Below are 15969 nucleotides of genomic sequence, written 5' to 3' on the forward strand. Positions count from 1 at the left end.
GAAAAAAATGCCCTCAATTCTTTAAGAAAGCCTACAAAGGCCTTTGCAAATGTGACCTCTGAAAGCCTTTGAAGCCTAATTGTAGGCCCTGCTTCCTCCTCCATCCCCCATCCCTATCTCACCTCTACCCACCCCCCATTCCATAAACTTTCCCTGTCTCTGCTCCAGTAGCTTCCCCTTGCTGGGAAACCCTTCTCATCTGTGCCCCTATATTCCTGTGCAAGACTACATATTGGAGGACATGGGTGGGGCTAAATAATTAATTCTGTTGTGCTATGATTCTAGAAGCAGGAGGCCGAAGGGACAGAGAAGAGAAAGGGTATAGAAACCACTTCCTTCATAAATGGAAAGGCGTGGGACACAGGGTAGATGAAAGAGAGGGAGAGAGAATTACTAAAGATAGATATAGATATTTTAGATATTTTTTAAGTACCCAAATTAGTAGATATTTTTTAAGTACCCAAATTAGTAGGCAAATAATACCGTCAGCTCAGATCCATTTGTAAGTGTAACAACAGATTCAGAGGGTAGACAGTGCCCTTAAGCTTGGAAAGAAAATAATTGGACTCTGGGGATTAAAAGAAATCAAGCATTTATTTTAACAGAAGTTATATATGTGCATTCTTCTCTCCTTACTCAGTGTGCTTTTTTTTTTTTTTCCCCCTCTCAGTGTGCTTTTTTGACACCTGTTAAGAATTGATATTCCTGGCTGTGATTTCTGGGAGGAAGGACTGGTTTCATTTCTTAGCCAGGAACTTTCCTTCTCTCTGATATATTAGTAAGAGAATAAGTCATTAAAAACAAAGAAATCCTAGAAAATGTTCCAGATTTCCCTTTCTCTTAATCCCCCAAAGAGGCAAGCCTCTCTTTTTCCCCTTCAGCATTTTGCGGATGATTCCTTAAGGAATGGTTTTCCCTTTGTTGACCCCTCCGTGGCCTTGTATTGGTTTGACCTGTCCTTGCACCTGTGCCCTACAGAGCTTCTGAAATTATCTAGACAGAACGAATATTTTTGTCTCTTAGAAGACTAACTGTCCAGATGTTGTGCTGTGACCATGCCGTGGTGGGAGGAGGGCTTTATGTCCCTTCTTTGTTGCCGTGCTTCTGGTAACTGATGTTGTCCAGTGAAATCCAAGCAATTTCTTAGCTGGTTACTTGCCCCAGAAACCTACACGTGCAGAATCACCCACAGTTGTAAAGTAGTGGGAAATGGGCTTCATTCCCAGAGGCCTGGGGCTTCCAACAGAGCTGACCCTAAAGCTGGTTTCTTCTTGATTGACTCCATTAGCCAGCAGAGCTCAGCAGGAAGCTCCCACATCTGTCTACTTACTGCTGGGCACGGGCTGCCCTGGACACATACTGGAATGAGAAAAGAAAGCTAAATTGAGGGTCAAGTCCTAAGACATTTAAGGAATTAAAATCAGAGGTTAAAGGAAGAGGGAAATGGTGTAGAAATGAAGATACTAAAAACTGAGGGTGTTAGTGGCATGTGAATTGGCCCAACATTCTGAAAGGCAACTTAGCAACATGTATTTAGAGGCTTTGACCTACTAATTTTACTGGAAGGAATTTATTCTAAGGAAATATCAACAAATATGGTCAAAGACTTATGTTCAGGATGTTTGTCCCTATGTTATCTGCAAGAATGAACATTTTAAAAATATTTACTCATCCAACGGCATGAAAATTCTAAAATCAACTCTGGTAAACTCATATGATACAATTCTATGTAGTCATTAAAAATAAAAATAATGTTTTCAAAGGGAGTGATGTGGGAAATGGCTCACAATGAACATTAACTGAAAAAAAAAGCAAAGCTATAGTTATATGTGTATATATGATCTATATTTGGTAAAAATAATTAGTAGTATATCTATAGCCGTTTGAGGTAAATGTATGTACATAGAGAAGAATGGAAAGAATCCCACATAAAGTGAACAGTTCTTTTCTGCTGATGATGGTTTTAGGAGCAATTTTTTCATATATGTCTATATTTTTTACAAAATTTCTAGGATAAACATGTGTTATTTTTTAGCTAAGAAAAATGGCATTAAGAGGAGAGTTTGTAGATAAGTAGTGGGAGGAGATAGTTTACAATCACAGAAAAGCAAACCATAAATTACCACATGGAAACAGCAAACCCTAACATATTTTAAAATAACGCATGCACTGTAAGGAAGAACAGAAAGGAATATGGAGAGATGCAAATGGTTAGGACAGCTAGAATTTTCTGTTGAGTAGGTTTATAAACTGTTAAAAAAAAAAAAGTGAGAGGATTTTAACCCAGTCCCAGGAATCCACTGGTAAGTGAACATTCCTCATTGTTATGACATATCTGTGTGTCCTTGGGCATGTTACGTCACCTCTCTGTGCCTCAGTTTCCTCAACTAGCAAATGGAGGTAATAATAGAATGTACGGTGTAAGGTTGCTGCGGGTGTTAGATGAGTTCGTGCATGTGAAGTACTTGCACTGTGCCTGGCATATGGTGAGTGCTCGATAAATGACAGCTGCTGGATTATTATACCATCTGTTATTATTACAATTTTTATTATCATTCCCAACAACAGTATAATTGTTCCTCAGTGCTTAATAATAACTTCATAAATAGGACTCCTTTCTAAAATTCTAATTTGTGGATTTTTTTAATTGATGTTTTCAGTTAGATTAACCAGTATAAGCCACCTCACCAGGCTGGGGCTCCAATATGGTCATATCTCCTTTTAATCTTTAATTACTCAAACCCCACTTGCCCATTAGCAGGATGTCCAATGTCTCCTTCTTGAGTTTTCCTTCCCGAGAATTGCCTAAGAGCCCTCAGGGCTTCCAAGGAGATTTAGAGAGGCTAATCAGGCTGTAATTTTTAGCAACCAATTGTTCTGTGGCTAATACACAACGTCAGTACCACTGAAGTCCCACATACCCTGTCCACTGCTGGAATTGGATCCATGCTGGTCCTGACCTTGAAACAGCCTTCAGAGGCACCCTGCTTTTGGACTCCCAAAGTTCATGCATGGTAGTTTTCATCAGAAGGTGCACACTGGTGGCCCATGGCCACAGTCGGCCCTCTGACACATGGTTTGGACTAAAATGCGTTGGTGTTTTATTTGAAATAGTTGACAAGATGGAAAATGCCACACAAAAATCTTTATTTCTTGCTTCTGTTGAAAAGGTGGAAGATCTGACCACACGTGGCCTATTCCCACATAGCAACAATTGGCTGATGCTGAAAAAAGGTTCTCTCTGGAAGGAACATGCTGTTTTCACTTTGCTCAAGTCCCCACTAATCCCTGTCCTCTTAAACAGCCAAACTTACTACTCTGCACCACTGGCCTAGCCCCTTTAGGCTTCTGAGTTTGCAGCCTGTTGGCCTAAAAGTTCTTGGAGTGTGGTGGCGAGGGAGACACTAGTACCTTGTGCACCCCTAGAGGGGTTCTGGAGAGGTGGCTAAGCACGTGAGTGGGGTAGACAGTGAATTACCTAAATCTTGGTGAAATTAAACCTTGCTCAAAGTCCTTTTATCACATAGCTCTCATTTCTGCATCAATAATTAGAATCACATCTTTCCTTCCAGATGGTAACCTACACTTTCAACTTTTGCTAGTTTGAATTTGATTTTTTTAAGGCACACTTTTACAACTGTAACTGAGCACAACTCGAGACACAAAGCAATAAAAGGCTTTACCACCTCTAACAAAAGCAACCCACTTCCTCAAAAATCTCACCCGTCACTACTATCAAAGTCCTAGAACAATCAGCAGGGAAGAGTCAGAGAGGTCAGAAATAACACTCTCTTTTGGTAATGAAAAATGCCACCAAAGAACACGTCCACACCCATAAGAGCCCAAAGTTTGGTCCGAGCCACTTTGTTTGTTGAATTAAACCCTGGAGATAAACAAAGGAAGCAAGATGAAAAAGAGTCAGCACTCCACTGGGGGTGGTCAGTAAGACAACGCTGGAGAAAAGATGAATCAGAAAAACATGTGGGCAGCTGGGGAGACAAAAGCATTCCCAAATGAATCTTCAGTGTGTGGGAGAGAGTACTGAATGAGCTAAGATTCAATGAGATAATGACAATTATTTCTTTGGCAATTTGCCTGTCACCTTATATTTCTATGAAATGGTCAGTGTGTCATATAAAATATGACACAATGAGAACTGAATTTGCAGCTTCACACTCTTCATTTTCTTAAAACCACGCAAAGGCAAACAGAAATGTGAGACTGTGAGACTTCAAGGAGACTGTGGAGTCATAGTAATCTGACTCTAAAAACAGATGCTTGACAAGAAGTTATATTTAAATCAACCATCAATCTATCAGGACATAATTTCTAAATTTAGTAACAGATAACCTTTCCATTTTATCCTTCCAATTACCATATGCATAGAATCATACCTTGTCCTGAACAAGGTGCATTATTTGGTTTTTAACCATACAAGCACCCTGAGGTTATGTTCCTTCAGCCGAAGAATTACAACCCCTAAAAAATGAGGAAGAGTGTTTGGTAACCCACACATATTGAAGGGTGAAAAGTTAAACAGTGGAAACAACATTGCTGGTCTCAGCAGTCCTAGAAAGATGCAGCTAGATGCCCTTTTTTATAGCATATCCAGTGTAGTATATGTGGTATACAGTACAGACAGTATAAACTTTTGTGTAGTCCTTGAGATTTGAACACATCTGTTTGACTTGGGAAAATTTTATCATGGTTTAAAACTCAAACCTTCAAACTTTGCGTATGTTTTTATAAAAACCAAAAGGAATTTTTAAAATAGATAAGTTAATACATGCCCCGAGTCAAATGTTCAGACACTAATGAAGATATAAAGATAAAAAAACTACGAAGATACAAAAAGGAAAGTGAAGATCACTATAAGCCCATGACCCAGGACAACTTCTGTCAATGTCCCTGGTGTACATTCTTCCAGAATTTTTTTCTATGAATACATATTTGGACAAAACAAGTTCATGACAGAGATGCTATCTGTAAACTATTATTTTCACTACATAATAAATTATGGACATTTCCCCATGTAAACAAGTGTAGATTTACATCATTTCAAACGGATGTATGATCTCCCACTGTACATATGTATCATAACGTGAAATCAAATCCCCACATATAGTTCGTTTCTTTTTTACAATCATAAAAAATGCAGCCATGAACATGCCTGTACTATCTTTGCACACAGCCAAAGATTCCTCAGAATATTTTTGCAAAAGTGGAATTGCTAATAGAATAGACATACTCTGCATTTTGGTACATATGGCTAAATTATGCTCCATAAAGTTGGCACCAATGTATATTATCATGAATGGGGATGACAATGTCTAGGATTTTTTTATTATCATAGAGTAAAATGTGCTTTTTTTTTCTTTTAGGGGTATACAGTTTTATGAATCTTTTTTTTTATTTTAATGATTTTTTAAATTATATTATGTTAATCACCATACAGTACATCCCCGGATTCCGATGTAAAGTTCGATGCTTCATTAGTTGCGTATAACACCCAGTGCACCATGCAATACGTGCCCTCCTTACTACCCATCTTAACACACATATAGGTTTGTGTTACCACTACTATAATCAGAACAGTTTCATCTCTCCCACATCTCCCCTGTTCTGTTTCTTTATAAGCACACCTCCCCAGCATCTAAACCCTTGGCAACCACTTATCTATTCTCTGTCCCTATAATTTTTTTGTCTTTTCAAAAATATCATAAAATTGGAGTCCCATAGTATGAAACCTTTTGAAATTGGCTTCTTTCACTCAGCATAATGTTTTGAGATTTGTCCAAGTTATAGCACATATCAACATTTCTGGTTTTTTGTTTTTGTTTTTGTTTTGCCAAGTAGTATTTCATTATATGGCTATGGCACGGTTTATTGGTTCATTGAAGGACAGTTTTTCCCGGTTTTTTCACTTATGAATAAAGCGGCTATAAACATTCACATATAGTTTTTGTGTGTATGTGAATACAAGTTTTCATTTCTCTAGCATAAATATGCAGGAGTCAGATTGCTAGGTCATGTGGTAAGTGCGTGTCTCAGTTGAGGAAAAACTGCCACACTGTTTTCCAGAGGGGCTGTTGCATGTTGCATTCTCACAAATGGAATGTATGAGATTCCAACTGCTCCACATCCTTGTCGGCTGTCAGGATTTACTTACCTTTCCAATAGGTGTATATTGGTATGACTTACCAATATACTTGGTACTTACCTTTCCAATAGGTGTATATTGGTATGACTATGCCTCACTCTTCACCCTTTTATCAACATTTCTATCAGACTTTAAACTACGTCCAATCTAAATTATTGTTTTATATTTTAACTACTAATAAAATGGAATGTCTTCCGTATGTTCATTGAACTTTTTATTCCAAATGTTTATCTTTTTCTTATTTGTTAGACTCTTGCTAAACCAAGCGTTTTAACTTGACCATTACATGTGTCACAAATATTTTTCCCAGATTGCCATCTTGCTTTTTTTTTTTTTCACTGTCTTAAATCTATATCGTCCTTTTAGGGTTTCTGGCTTTGATGTTTACAGATTCCTTCTCCATTTCAAGATTATAGAAATATTCAATCAAATTTCCTCAAGCACTTGTATAAATTGGTAAACATTTGATTTCGTTATTACCAGCCACCTGCAGCCCAGCCCAATGAGGAGAGGCTCAGAAATGGGGTAAGGGTCAGGGCAGTCAGCTTATACTCATTGTTTGAAAATTAGAACTTTTTTCAAAATGTGTTTCTTTATCAGCAGGGATCGGTTTTACACAACCACATGAAAACACTATGTAAAACGTTCTGCTGAGCTTTAAAGTAAAAAAGCCAAGCTATTTCATGAGTAGGGAGGTTGTTCTGGTTCTTTGGGGGAAGGATAGCGGTGAGGTGGAGAGAGCCTCTCCCTGAAAATGTTACTAATAATTCCATCTCCTTCCCCACAGAAGGCAAGAAGATGACCTTTCTAAAAATCAAGAGTTCGTTACTAAAAGCCCTGATTTAGACCCCATACATCCCAAAACAGTTCTAGTGAGTAAACAGGATTAATGCTGAGCTAAGTGGAGATGGCCACCATAAAGGGAGAGGCTGAGGGTTCCAAGATTGGGGGTCAAACATTGGGGAGAACCAAGAAAACAAATGACAGAGAGAAAAAAATTAACATGCAAAAGAATAAACTGCACGAGAGAAAGGATCACAGTAAAGAAAAACTAGGAGAAAGGAGTCTGTAAGAGTTTGCATAGAGCAAATGATTGGGTATTAATGCATTGTAGCAGGAGAAGGTAAGCCCTGTGACAAAGGAGGAGAAAAGACAAAGTTGGGGAGCCTCCGTCACACTGAGCCAGGTATACCTGACAGGTCAGCAACTACTCAGGGAAAGAGCAGAGCTACACTCGGAGCAAAGGCAGAATTTGTAATAAGTGGTAATTTTCCCTCCTTAATAAAACCAACTAATGGTTTGTCCACATTTTACAAATAAATTATTCTCAAATGCTTCCCATGTTTAAATACTTTGTTTAAGATGCTCTGATGCTCATTAATTAAGTAAAAATTCTCAACTCCTGTCATGTCCAGGATAGAAACACCATATCCTCCGACGGGTTCTACCTGCACACCTGCTTACCTGGTAGAATGAAAAGGGAGGGTTTCATGACTCGCCCTGAAAATAAGGGTGTTAACTTGCATATATGTTTTATCGTCAACATCATTGTTCGAGTGGTTGCTTAATTCATACGTTAGTAACATCACAGCATCAAACTGTCAAATATTTATGAAGTGCCAACAATTTATGCAAACTAGCCAAAATAAGTGAAAGGATTGAGAAAATTATCAGGATAATCAGAGCCCAAAATAAAGTCCTTTACATTAGCTTGAAGACAGATTCTCTGAAGCCCCATAAATGTAATGATGGTCACACTTGCTTTAGGCATTTTTTTCAGTAAACACTTATGGAGCACCAGCTGTGTGCCACACAGAGTGCTAGATGCTACCACGCTTTGAAGAAGCTCACAGCTTAGTAAGGAGAGAGAGAGAAAGCAGTTACAGAATCACTGGAAACAAGCTGTGGTGAAGGGATAAGCCAGGTGGGGAGGAAATGAGCAGCAACCCAGCCTGAAATGCCTGAGAAAGTTTCAAGGAGCAGCTGACATTTGAGCTGAGTCCAAAGAGCTGAGGATTTCTCCAAACTCAGATGGAAGAACTTTCCAGGAAGAGTATATAAAAGCACAGGGAGTCGAGCAAATCAACGTGGGTGTAGACAAAGTTGACTACTGTGGCTGGAGCCCAGGAAATTCACTCAGTGTGGGGAGGCAGCCTTCGTGGTAGAAAGCCTAGCCAAGGTGGCTCAGGAAGGCCTGAGAAGCCGTGCCAGAGGGATTGGATTCACTGTGGCCCCTCTGATTTTTTACCCCTCGGGTTTTATTGAGATATAGCTGACAGACTGCACTGTATAAGTTTAAGGTGTCTCCTCTACTTCTACTTTGGCCTGAAAATGCGTCTAGTTAATGACCTTCCTTTCTTCATTTGCCATGTGGACAGACACATCCTTGCTTTTGAGTGATTAAGTGTGGACACTCTGAAACCAAATGGTCTAGTTTCAAATCCCAGACTTGACCCTTCAGTAGCTGAGTGATGTTGGCCAAGTTATTTGCCATCTCTGTGTCTTGGTTTTCTTGTTTATAAAGTAAGGATCATAGTACCTGCCCTGCAGGGTTGTGGTAAGGATTAACGAGTATATGTAGGAGTATTTGGAACAAAGCTCATAAATAGTCGGTGTGCAAAAAATATTAAATATCATTGTTATTAGATTGTTTTGGCATATTCAGCTATTAATACGCTTTTAAAAGTCTCTTTTTTCATCATGTGTTTTCCCACTGACCCCCTGATTAGATCACATGTGATTTTTGTTTTCTCTCAATAGTCTTGCTGGGCACCCTTGGGACAATACCTTTCCTTAAAAATTACTTCTGAAGCAGAGCGGCATTTTCCTACTGTCAGCCTGGTCTTGTGTGATCACTGACCAGCCCGGCTGCTCATCAGAAATGAATGAACAGTTCACAGCCAGTTCAGCTGTGCCGTCGAGAGCACAGCCCAGGCCAGCAGAAGCCACTAACCTGGAGAAGTCTCGGCCTATGGCTCCAGAATGACGACACTGTGAAGATGAGCTTTCCGTTCTTGCAAGCGGGGATACCATGGTATCACACCTCCACGGGAGGCATTCCATTTAACTTTCTGAAACAGTGATCTGCCCACTCCGTGGGGAGTAAAAATAATAAAAAGGTGTCAGTGATAAAGCCTGGGAGAGAAATCAGAGGCCCGGCAGAGAATAAGCAGACAGCTGCAAGAGGCACTTTCAGGTTCGTTCCAAACCAACCACAAATGGGTGCGGTTAGTTGCCAGTTTGGCAGACCATTTCACGCTCACATTCATGATTTGTGATGAGCTCAGCGAAGGGATGGTGGCGCAAGGACAGTAAAACATCAGTTTAGGAGTTACCTCTCCAACACCGAAGATAAAGCCTCACAGTGGAAAAGCAAAAGCTGCGGCTGACGGTCTTCTTCGATGCCACAGGATCTGTCCATAACCGGGCATTTTTTCCAAGAGCTCTGGAGGAGAAAGAGGATCCCAGGCCCACGGGCCACTTCGGAACTCCAAGGCAGGAGCCACGTGATGGGACATTCTTTAGGTCTCCATGTGTCCAACAAAACTTTCTGGAGAAAGAACTCTGTTATCTTAATATTAAAAAGAACGTCCGGGTGCCTGGATGGCTCGGTCGGTGAGGCTGCCGGGTCAGGTCATGATCTCGGGGTGGTGGGATGGAGTCCCACCTCGGGCTCTGCGCTCAGCACAAGAGTCTGCTTCAGATTCTCTCTCCCTCTCCCTCCTGTTCACTCTCTATCTCTCTCAAATAAATGAATGGATAAAATCTTTTTAAAATAATAAAAATAAAAAATACTTTGTAAAAAGAATCTCCAGCTTTCATCTTGCCAGTGAGGTCATTGTAAGATGAGGCACAGAGAAATCAGGTGACTTGCCCACATTATTATTAATGACAGAGCTAGAGCGCAGGAAAATCGACTCCCAAGCTTTTTGTTCCACAGGTTGGTGAAACCATGTGGATGCCAGCAAGCTCACAGCAAAAATCACATAGCTGAAGAGCCCAGGTTTCACCTGCCTGTGAGTACAAAGCAAGTCACAGGAAAAAGTCTCCCAAACTTGTCAGCTCTGTGCCTCTACCTGCTTATTCAGGAATTTACGCCCCTCCCCAAAGTTTCCCTACCCAGGGTCTTTTGCTTGGTCCTGCTCAGGGACAGTCTGCAGCTCACAAGCCCCTTATGGAAGATGCAGACTGTTAATCCAGCAGCCATGCCCTGCCTTGGGTCTTTCCTGATTCTCCAGCAAGTTCTGTACATTTCTGCAGACAGGTCTCTGAGCCAGAAGCAGCACTCTTGTGAGCCCGGCAGAGGTGGGAAAGGAGGGGGCGGGGCACGTGTGGCTCATTGTGTGCTGCCTTTGACCACTTTGGTCTCAAAGCAGGAGTGTGTGTACCCCAAGCCTTCCCAGTCTCTCACGAAAGACAGACTCTGTTCCTTGCTCTGGCCCTATTCCCACAGAGGCTCACAACCAGGCCTTCAGCCAGGAGGGAAAATAAGGGAAAAGTCTGAGGTGACTGTCCAGACAATTTTTGCCTTCCTAGCTTTGTATGGTCTTTATCTCCCCTCACACCTCCCCAATGCCTCTCCACCAACACACACACACACACACACACACACACACACACACACACACCAAAAACCAAAAAAAACAAAAACAAAAAGCACACAGGAGCAACATCTGGCACCTCCTCCCTCAATCACCCAAAAAACAAAAAGTGCCTACGCGTGTGTGTTTGAACTCGTACAAAGAGGCCTTTGGAAGAAAGTAATTGCTTAACCTTGGGGACCAGAAGCATTGGAGTTCCAGCTCTGTCTCAGAGAAGATAAAGCTTTATAATTAGTGGAATCATATCATAAGCTGATCACGTGCTTAAATAAATTACTGCTGGGTGGCAGTAAGGGAGAAAACATCACTCTGAAGCAATGCCTGCCTTAAGTTTACGTTCCCTCAGGAGTAGAAGCTGAGAAGGAAATAGGTATTGGTACTATACTTGAAAAGCAACCCCAGCACACCCCAGCTAGAAAGTAGGGACAAGAACAGGAGGAGAAACATCAGTAAAGGGTATGTGAATAAGTTAAGCCATTAACTACGAGCTACTGGGGCTCAGTCCTGCTGGGAACCCTCTCGGAAACTGTGAGGAACTTGCCTCAGAATCACAGTCAGGACACGAGTGGGGAGAAGAGGGTGCAAAATTTAAGGAGGCACTTGTTCTCAGGGTCGGCCAAGTCAAGTCATGCAAAACAGAGTCAGTCTTGCTCTGAATCATTTTACTGGGAAGACTGAAGCATTTACTCATTGAGTTCCATCTCTTGTTGGTTGAGAATGGTCCCCCACCCCAGGGATGCTGATGTTCCCCGCACTTCTGGGCTGAACCTGTCTGAGGCTCTGCAAGCTCCTCAGGGTGCCAAGAAAGCCCCGAGGCAGAGAAAAAGAGAAGCAGGTGCTGGGGTGGGAAGCTCTCCATGCTCTGGAATGCGTCTACACCAGCTGTCAGTGAGCATGGGTAGTTAAAGAGGATAGGAGCAGGGCATCAACTGCTGGTATGCTCTATACATACCAACGGTATCTTGAATACACATCAAAATTATGAAACTCATGTGCACACTTCAGTATTGGTAAATATGTGGGCTTCCCATGACTCAACCAACATCTCAAAACTCAAAGCAAGTTGAAGACAAAAACACTCTTCACTTAGAGGTACAGAATTTAAACACTAAAGTTAACATCATCACGTAGTGAAGAACCGGAAAGACTATACAGATAGGCTACACTTAGGTGTTGTGGCCACAGCCCCAGCTAAGATGTCAGCCTACAGCCAGCATCAGCCTCCAGGGAGGTTAGCAAGCAAGCCCTCAGGTGATTCCAGCCCTCCTCGTTTGAGCTTCCCCAGAAGACATGGAACAGATAAGGTGGTGCTCTGAACTCTGCCAAAATGAGAGATTTGTGAGCAAAATTCATTATTGGTTTTGTTTTCAGTGTTAGATTTCGTTGGCTTTTTAGGCAGCAGTACATACTGGAAACAGCTGTCCATTTTCCCAGTACACTCCTGAAGATAAGGACAGTGGCTAATTAACTAATGAATGTGCAGAACCTGGCATATGGTAGGTGCTCTGTATGTACTGAATGTGGGTGAAAGAATAAAATATGGTTCCAGCCTTTTTTTTTTAAGATTTATTTATTTATTTTAGAGAGAGAAAATGAGAGCATGAGCGGGGGAAGAGCAGAAGGAGAGCGAGAGAGAGAATCTCAAGCGGAATCCTCACCGAGCTGGGAGCCCGACTAGGGCCTCAATCTCACAACCCTGAGATCATGACCTGAGCCGAAATCAGGAGTTGGACACTTAACCGACGGAGCCGCCCAGGCGCGTCAAATATGGAACACTTCATGAACTCGCGTGTATCATCCTGGCACAGAGGCCATGCTAATCTTCCCTTTATAATTCCAACTTTAGCACATGTGCTGCCAAAGTGGGGCACTCCAACTTTTGAAAAGCAAGTTCAGCAGAAGAATGAGCTTCCCTAAAAAAATGGAACCATCTTTTTTTTTTTTTTTAGTAAAGTTGACATACAATGTTACCTTAGTTTCAGGTGTACAACTTAGTGATTTGACAAGTTCATATGGTGTGCTTTGTTCACAGTATAGCTACCATCTGCCCCATTACCTTGCGATTAGATTAACACTGACTATTCCTGATGCTCTTCTTTTTATTCCCATGACTTACTCATTCCATAACCGGAGGCCTGTATCTCCCTCCCTCCTTCACCCATTGTGCCCAACCCTCACACCCAAAATGGAGCCATCTTCGAAATCTGGGATGTGATTTGAGGAAAACACCACTATTGGTAAGTCCCCTAGCTAAAAGTGAGTCTCTGCTTCATGGGAGAAGACACAATATGCCCTGTCCACACTTGACAAAAGGTTTGTCTCAGTGTCCTTAGCTATGGAATTCAGTTGCTCAGAATGAGGAGTTATACCTCCTATGAAGTCATGGTCTCAGAATGTACAAATAAGAGTCTGAGGAAAATTTGTAAAATATTCCACTTACTCTAGATAAGGGGGGGGCAGTCCAAAAAAGTATAAAATTTAAGACTTACAAATTGCCAATCAAAAGCAGGATCCTTAACTACTCCCATAGCTTTTCAGGGCCTTTCTTCGCTCTCTTGGTATAATGTGTAGCTATCACCTGTCAACTCCCTTCTAAGAACACCACCCTCCCCTTCTTGGTGTATACATAAAATCTTGGCCTCCCTTCTCGACTAAAGACTCTTTCCATGAATATGTCAGTGGCTCTGTGTGTGTGTGTGTGTGTGTGTGTACCAATAGCAGCTTTATAGGTTAGCACTTTGGTAAAACTCAAAAAGCACCCTCTCCATACACTACCTAGTTATGTTGTTTTTATCTCACACCTAAAAGGCACCTTCTCTGAGGAGAACCACAATGCGCAGGTTTCAGTCTGGCCAAGCCCAAGCCAGACGGTCACGGATCAGTTAGTTACGGAGGGCTTCTGGGGGTGTGAGTGCTTCCAGCCCACACTCAGAACTGGCTAAAGGAGGGGCGCCTGGGTGGCTCAGCCGTTAAGTGTCTGCCTTTGGCTCGGGTCATGATCCCAGGGTCCTGGGATCAAGCCCCACATTGGGCTCCCCACGCAGCGGGAAGCCTGCTTCTCCCTCCCCCATTCCCCCTACTTGTGTTCCCTCTCTCACTGGCTGTCTCTCTGTCAAATAAATAAATAAAATCTTAAAAAAAAAAAAAAAAGAACTGGCTACAGGAATCCTGAAGATTTTAGATCTGCCTATATGTCTGACCAGGAAGAGTAAGAACTACGGCTAATTGGAATCCACAGGGTAGCTGCGCAGTGAGTCAGTGCAGCACAAGGAGAGAAGTTACATAGCCCTCCTCTGAGAAATACATTTGGCAGAATTCTGTCATTATGCATGACTTAGATTCCAGGATTCACTAAGAAGGGACAGGAGACTGGGTGTTCACAGATGGAAGAAATGACACCACTTCGGAGCCAAATGTTCGGCTCTTCTCTGACAGCAATCAATACCTAATTTGATCGCTATAGTGACTACTAATGCAGCATAATGAATATGGATATTCAGCATATTAGGTTACTGAGAATTGAATAAGCTTTCAGGATATTATTTTGTTTTCCACAATCAGTCAGAAGATCTGTTCCGGGTCCAATTAATACATTATTTTAATTCCTGCTTCACAGAGTCACCAAACATCTGAAATGCCCATAGGTGTCAGGCACTGCGTTACTCACCTGAGAAACAAAAATGACGAGAGCAAAGTTCTCGACCTCAGAGAGTTTGAAGTCTTCTGAGAAAGCTGACTGTCTGAAGGACAAATCTTAGGATGATTTTAGAAGCACATAGGATCTTTGCTTATTTGGTATTTCAGCAAATCACCGAATGAACAGATTTCGTTGTCTTTATGAGCACATCAACAAGAACAATTCTTTCATCACATCAAGCAAACCACAATACCTTTTGGTCACTGTTCACTACATCCCTGCGTGTGTGTGGGACGTGGTTAAACATTTAGCAGTAATGGTACCCTTTCCTCAACTTAATTCAGATATGGATGATGAACAAACAAAGCAGATAGAAGCTAAGCAGCTCTGCTTGCAGTGTGAGGAGGGAGGACCCCCAAACATCTTGTCATTCAATCTTCCCTCTCACACACAGCAACCCCTAAGAAATATTTGCAAAAGCCCTAGGATGCCACAAGGCACTGTTTGAAAACTATGCACGGAGCAGATGTCCAAAATTCCCTCCAGCTCTGAAAGTCTACACAGCTGACACTTAGACACTTCACTGATAAGACAGTGACTCCAGACTCCTCACTGCACTTCTCAGACTCTCAGTGGGCTGGCTTGCAGGCACAGTGCCCATTTACCCCCTCGAGACTATGCTTGTTTTGTGTGCAAACTGGGTTTATTCCACCTTGTGTCTCCAATTTCTACCACAAGGCCTGGCACTAAGTAAGTGACAAGAGTGAATACGGAATGACAAACAAATGTGGTTGAAGATAAATGGGATTCTCCTGGAGGAAGCCACTGTGAAAGAAGGAGGAGCAGAAATGTATCCTATTACAGAATAAATGTCTGTGTCCCCTCAGAATTCATATGTTGAAATCCTAACCCTTGATATGATGGCATAAGGATGTGGGGACTTTGGGAGGTTAATTGGGCCATGAGGATGGAGCCCTCTTGAACAGGATTAGTGCCCTTACCAAAGACACACGAGCGAGCTCTCTTGCTTTCCTTTTGCCATGTGAGAACACAAGAAAACAGCAGTCTGCAAGTCAGAAGAGGGCTCTCATCAGAATTCAACCACGCTGGCACCCTGATCAGAAACTTCCAGCCTCCAGAACTGTGAGACAGACATTTCTGTTGTTTATAAGCTACACAGTCTATAGCATTCTGTGATAGCAGCCATAAGACAATACACTCTGATCGCCTCCTAGTTATCTATTTACCTAGACATATATACAAACACACACACACACACACACACACACACGTGCACACGCACATACACAGAGGCACACACCTTCTTGCCTTATTCATGGCAAGAGAGCAACAGCTATAGAATGCCCTCTTTGATTCTCCCTGAAGTAGATAATGTGTGCCCTGGGGCTACTTCCTACACATTTATTCTTTCAACCCCTAGGAAACTGACCAATTCTTATTCCATCCTTTTTGCTTCCAGCCTTTCCTCCTTCTCTCTTGTGCTCGGAGTAGACATTCAGTACATGTTGGTGCTTTCCCCTCTCGTTCCCATGATAGGATCTGCAGATTCT

General features: G+C 42.0%; 1 non-coding gene across 1 annotated transcript; it reads right to left on the reverse strand.

Annotated features, from left to right (window-relative positions):
- Positions 1 to 12522: 12522 nt before the first annotated feature.
- On the reverse strand, positions 12523 to 12632 carry LOC117803149. Its single transcript, XR_004626852.1, has one exon. It is a non-coding gene; the product is annotated as a U6 spliceosomal RNA (small nuclear RNA).
- Positions 12633 to 15969: the final 3337 nt, after the last annotated feature.

This window comes from Ailuropoda melanoleuca, chromosome 7, assembly GCF_002007445.2.
Source record: "Ailuropoda melanoleuca isolate Jingjing chromosome 7, ASM200744v2, whole genome shotgun sequence".
NCBI lineage: Eukaryota > Metazoa > Chordata > Mammalia > Carnivora > Ursidae > Ailuropoda > Ailuropoda melanoleuca.